Source organism: Microcebus murinus, chromosome 3 (genome assembly GCF_040939455.1).
Source record: "Microcebus murinus isolate Inina chromosome 3, M.murinus_Inina_mat1.0, whole genome shotgun sequence".
Taxonomy (NCBI): Eukaryota; Metazoa; Chordata; class Mammalia; order Primates; family Cheirogaleidae; genus Microcebus; species Microcebus murinus.
In genome coordinates this window covers 58223609-58229292 of record NC_134106.1, presented here as the reverse complement: position 1 = coordinate 58229292, position 5684 = coordinate 58223609, and the positions used below count along the sequence as shown (strand labels likewise).

The following is a 5684-nucleotide window of genomic DNA, read 5'->3' as shown; positions in this document are numbered from 1 at the left end:
AAAATTAGTAAGACTAATAACATCTTAGAGTAAGATAAATGGAGCTGGATTGAGGGGGCATCAGGAACTGACTTTCAAAATTATTGGTGCGGATGTGAATGACTACAACCTTTACCTATTACTGTATTTATTAAGATTATATATTTCGCCCGGGTCGGCGCTCACCTGGCTCTCCTCGTCCTGGGCCCCGACCCCGGCCCCGCGCCGCCCGCCATGTTGAAGACGGAGCCGACCCAGAAGGCCACGCTGGCAGAGCAGGCCGAGCGCTGCGACGACATGGCCACCTACGTGAAGGCGGTGACCGAGCAGGGCGCCGAGCTGTCCAACGAGGAGCGCAACCTGCTCTCGGTGGCCTACAAGAACGTGGTTGGGGGCCGCAGGTCCGCCTGGAGGGTCATCTTGAGCATCGAGCAGAAAACCGACACCTCCGACAAGAAGTCCCAGCTGATTAAGGACTATCGGGAGAAAGTGGAGTCTGAGCTGAGGTCCATCTGCACCACGGTCCTGGAATTGTTGGATAAGTATTTAATAGCCAATGCAACTAATCCAGAGAGTAAGGTCTTCTATCTGAAAATGAAGGGAGATTACTTCCGATACCTCCCTGAAGTTGCATGTGGTGATGATCGAAACAAACCATAGATAATTCCCAAGGAGCTTACCAAGAGGCATTTGATATAAGCAAGAAAGAGATGCAACCCACACACCCAATCCGCCTGGGGCTGGCTCTTAACTTTTCTGTATTTTACTATGAGATCCTTAATAACCCAGAGCTCACCTGTACGCTGGCTAAAACGGCTTTTGATGAGGCCATTGCAGAACTTGATACACTGAGTGAAGACTCATACAAAGACAGCACCCTCATCATGCAGTTGCTTAGAGACACCCTAACACTATGGACATCAGACAGTGCAGGAGAAGAATGCGATGCAGGAGAAGGGGCTGAAAACTAAATGCATACAGGGTGTCATCCTTCCTCCCTTCAATAAACCTTTTTACACATCGCCATTCCTATTCCACTTGGATTTCCTATAGCAAAGAAACCCATTCATGTGTATAGAATCAACTGTTTATAATCTTTTCACACTGCAGCTTTGGGAAAACTCCATTCCTTGATTTGTGTTTGTCTTGGCCTCTCTGGTGGGCAGTTACTGCTGTAGAAAAGTATTAATAGCTTCATTTCATATAAACATAAGTAACTTCCAAACACTTATGTAGAAGACTAAAAATGTATCTGGTATTTAAGTAATCTGAACCAGTTCTGCAAGTAACTGTATTTCGTATTACTGTGAAGATATGAAAATGTAGTTAATTACAATTTAAAGAGTGTTCTACATAACTTCTTAATTCCCTTCTTCTACATTCCCTCCTTTACTCTGGGGATTTTTCTTTCGGTAAGCAACTTTTCCATGTTCTTAATGTATTCCTTTTTAGTAGGAATTCAGAAGTATTAGGTTGAATGGAAAAGCACTTGACATTGCTGGGCTAGGAGTCACAAATTGAAATGCCTCCTATATCACATATTATGGAGATCATGTATATATCTGTGACAACAGGTAGTTTCCTTATTCACTCTTCATTTGCTGTTTAAGTTGACAACCTCCCTTCCCAATAAAAATTCACTTACACCTTCTGCCTTTGTAGTTCTGGTATTCACTTTACTGTGTAATAGAAGTAGCATGTTGCTGCCAGAATACAAGCATTGCTTTTGGCAAATTAAAAGTGCAATGTCATCGGCCTGGCGCGGTGGCTCACGCCTATAATCCTAGCACTCTGGGAGGCCAAAGCAGGTGGATTGCTGGAGGTCAGGAGTTCAAAACCAGACTGAGCAAGAGCAAGACCCTGTCTCTACTATAAATAGAAAGAAATTAATTGGCCAACTAATATATATAGAAAAAATAGTAGGCCTGTAGTCCCAGCTACTCAGGAGCCTGAGGCAGAAGGATTGCTTGAGCCCAAGAGTTTGAGGTTGCTGTGAGCTAGGTTGACACCACTCATTCTAGCCTGGGTAACAAAGCCAGACTCTGTCTCAAAAAAAGTAAAATAAAATAAAAATAAAGTGCATGCATTTCTTAATACACTAGAAAGGAGAAATAAATTGAAGTACACAAGTCCAAGTCTAAAATGTTAGTACTTTTCCATGCAGATTTCTGCACATGTGAGAGGGTATCCAGTTTGTCTAGTGATTGTTACTTAGAGAGTTGGACCATTATTGTGTGATTGCTAATCATTGACTTAGTCCTAAAAAAGCCTTGTGAAAATGTTATGCCCTATGTAACAGCAGAGTAACATAAAATAAAATTACATTTTATAAACCATTTACTATGGCTTTGTAACAATTGCATACCCATATTTTAAGGGACAGGTGAATTTACTACTTTCTGAAGTTTATTGATACTTCCCTTTTATCTTATGTAAAATGTGATACCCATATTTCTGCATTGTGATATACTTGTCTAGGGATGCTTGGAAATGTATAAAATTGGACTACATTTCTTAGAGTATTTTACTATAGATCAATTTCATGGGCTATCTCTTCCTCAGATGTAAATGATATCTGGTTAAGTGTTATATGGAATAAAGTGGACATTTTATTTCATTCATTCAATTCAGTAATCCTATGTTTGGGAATCTGTCCTACAAAAATTAAAAAAAATCCATTTATAAGGATATATGTAGCCTGATACTATTGCAACATTGTAGTAGGGGAAAAAATGTGCAGGAACCGGAATGCTCATCAATACCATTTATAGTAGTTTATTCAATTTACCATTGAATAAATTGTGGAACATTCATTCTATGGATTATTTTATAGCTACTAAAAACCATTAATTAGATGTGTATTTTTGAACTGCAAAATATCTGAGGTATAAGTTTAAGCAAAAAAAGCAAGTTGTCAAGTAATAGCTATGGCATAACTCTACTTTTGGAAATAACTAAATCTCAAGTACTTATATGCATGTGTATCTATATATATATATAAAGGAAAATGTGGAAGTTTACAGACTAATCTGTTAATATTAGTTGCCTCAAGAGGAAGAGAATGAGGGAATTAATATTTTCCTTATATATCCATATTGTTTCATTTGTAACTGTGACTATGTATTATTATGTTTGTAACTTAAAAAGCTACTGTTCTAAAAAATATACTTGTGAAATATACATATAATGGAAATTTATTCAGAAATAAAGAAGAATAAAGGACTGATATATAGTACAACATCAATGAACCTTGAAAGCATAATGCTAAGTGAAAGAAAACAGTAACAAAGGACCATGTATTTTACGATTCCATTTATGTGAAATGTCCAGAATTGGCTGGAAGTCGGGTGGAATGGGGAACAGGGAGTGACTGCTGATTGGTAAAAGCTTCCTTTAAGAGGGTAATGAAAATGTTCTAAAACTGTGGTGATTCTTGCACACTTCCGTACATAAAAAGAAAAACAAAACACTAAACTGAAAAACACTTTAAACGCGTGTCTCAAAAAAGTGTTTAAAAATACTATCCACTATTAACATATGCCTCATTTATCCTCAAAAGATTAGTATTTGATATCTTTGAATAAAATCTGAAGAACTTACCACACATTCTAAAAACAATTCCAAAACTGAAAATCCAGAATTTATCAATCTAAAGAAACTACTTTGAAGAGGACATCACATATTATGATATATAAATTCTCCTATGTTTAAAAAACATTATTTCTATAACTTATAATAAGCATTATGAAATGCATAATGTGTACCATGAACCACATTTCAGAGCCCTAATTTCTCTGCCCTCTAAAACAGGACTAAATTTTCTGACTCATTTACTTTTAAGATTCTTGCGACCAATTTGCATTAAATAACTTTTTCTTAAATAATTTTCAATTACATTGTATATGTCAAAGAAATGCAAATATTTTAAAAATCCGGCATCTGGATATATTTTTCTCTCTCTCAAATATTTAGTTAGCACCAAGGCAAATTCTTCTTAATGAAAACCTGACTTTTCTAAGTAAAAATTTTTAAATTAAGATTGTTCTGTACAGAAAAAGTACAAACATCCATTAAACTGTATGGGGATGAGAGAAATTTTTTTTTTGTATCAGTGAAAGCCAGCAGATTATACACTGTCTATAAACTCTGATTTTTAAATGAAAAATAATATATGAAAATCATTTTCACGTGAAAAACGAACGTGTTCTTGTACATACCCATTACAAATTATGTCAGCCAGCATTGCCAACAGCGCCGCTGGTGTAGTGGTATCATGCAAGATTCCCATTCTTGCGACCCGGGTTCGATTCCCGGGCGGCGCAGCCGATTTTGTTCCTGTTCTCAAGAATGAGACAACTTGAACACTCCTGATAAATCTATGCTCCTATGGAAGTATTTAGGATTCTTAATCTCCTTGCACATTACTGTTTCATTATTATTCACTGTTGAATCATTCGGATCTGGAGCCGGAAAACAAGACAGTTTACGCAAGTCCGCAAATAATTAATCCTTGCGCCTGCGCAGTCTGAGGCATTCCTCGCGTCGGGTGCAAGAGCGGCTGCGCAAGTAGTGAACCTTTGCATTGAGACGTAGCCTGGCGGCCGGGAGGTTGATCATGCAAGGTTATTCTGCACCTGCACGACCCGGGTCACTTCGCTGGCTGCTCCTAGGCTCAGGTTTAGGTAACCTCACTGTTCGCGACCGGCGGGGCAGTGTAGTGTAATTGCAGGCGAAAAAGGAGGTGGAGGAACCTGCAGTCAGCCGGAAAAACGCTGCTATTCCGCAGCCTTAGCCGCTCAAACGATTTGGGAGGTAGTGAAGGGCAGGGAGCTGGACCCGGAGGCGCCGCCGCGACAGCAGCAGCCATGGAGGACGAGATGCCCAAGACTCTGTGAGTCTGGGGCAGCGATGAGGGAGGCGGGATGGTGGTCGTCCCGGAGGGAAGGCCTCGGCCCTGCGCCGCTCCCCAGCCTGTTGTTCTCCGTGGATGCCGCGGTATCGTGGTTCGTTTCTCCTTGGCACACACCTGGATGCTTAGAACCGAGACCAGGGCTGTGAGAGGCTAACGTGGAGGGAGAGGAGGCTCCACTCTGGAAATTAATCCCTTCACCTTAACGACATCATTGCGTGGCCTTTGGCCTCGCCACCGGCCCTCTGTGGTCTTAGACCTGGAGAAAAGACTTTTTCATTCAAACCTCTTTTTAGAACCCAGCGAACCTTCCTTCTGTCCCATGGCTGTCTTTCCCCCCCCCCCCCACTTTGGATAACCTCTTTTTATCTTTACGGCTGTCTCCCTTTAATTTTACTTTAACTTCTTTCTGAAACTCTTCCTTTCTTTTTCTTCTCGGTGATAAGAACTTTTTCTTGAGGCTGCTTGTATTCATTTTTTTTCAGCGTATTATGGAGGTACAAATGTTAAGTGTATTCATTTTTTGTGAGGTAAACACAGTTTATTCTCACAGTTGACAGCTCGAAAAAAGCCAAGCATTTTTTTTTTTTTTTTTTTTTTTTTTGAGACAGAGTCTCACTTTGTTGCCCAGGCTAGAGTGAGTGCCGTGGCGGTCAGCCTGGCTCACAGCAACCTCAATCTCCGGGGCTCAGCGATCCTCCTGCCTCAGCCTCCCGAGTAGCTGGGACTACAGGCATGCGCCACCATGCCCGGCTAATTTTTTGTATATATATTTTTAGTTGGTCAATTAATTTAT

General features: G+C 40.2%; 1 non-coding gene and 1 pseudogene across 1 annotated transcript; both read left to right on the top strand.

Moving 5' to 3' along the window:
• The first annotated feature begins 213 nt into the window (after positions 1 to 213).
• On the top strand, positions 214 to 965 carry LOC105863271 (14-3-3 protein theta pseudogene; annotated as a pseudogene).
• Positions 966 to 4230: 3265 nt separating this feature from the next.
• TRNAG-CCC (transfer RNA glycine (anticodon CCC)) lies at positions 4231 to 4301 on the top strand. Its single transcript has one exon. It is a non-coding gene; the product is annotated as a tRNA-Gly (tRNA).
• Positions 4302 to 5684: the final 1383 nt, after the last annotated feature.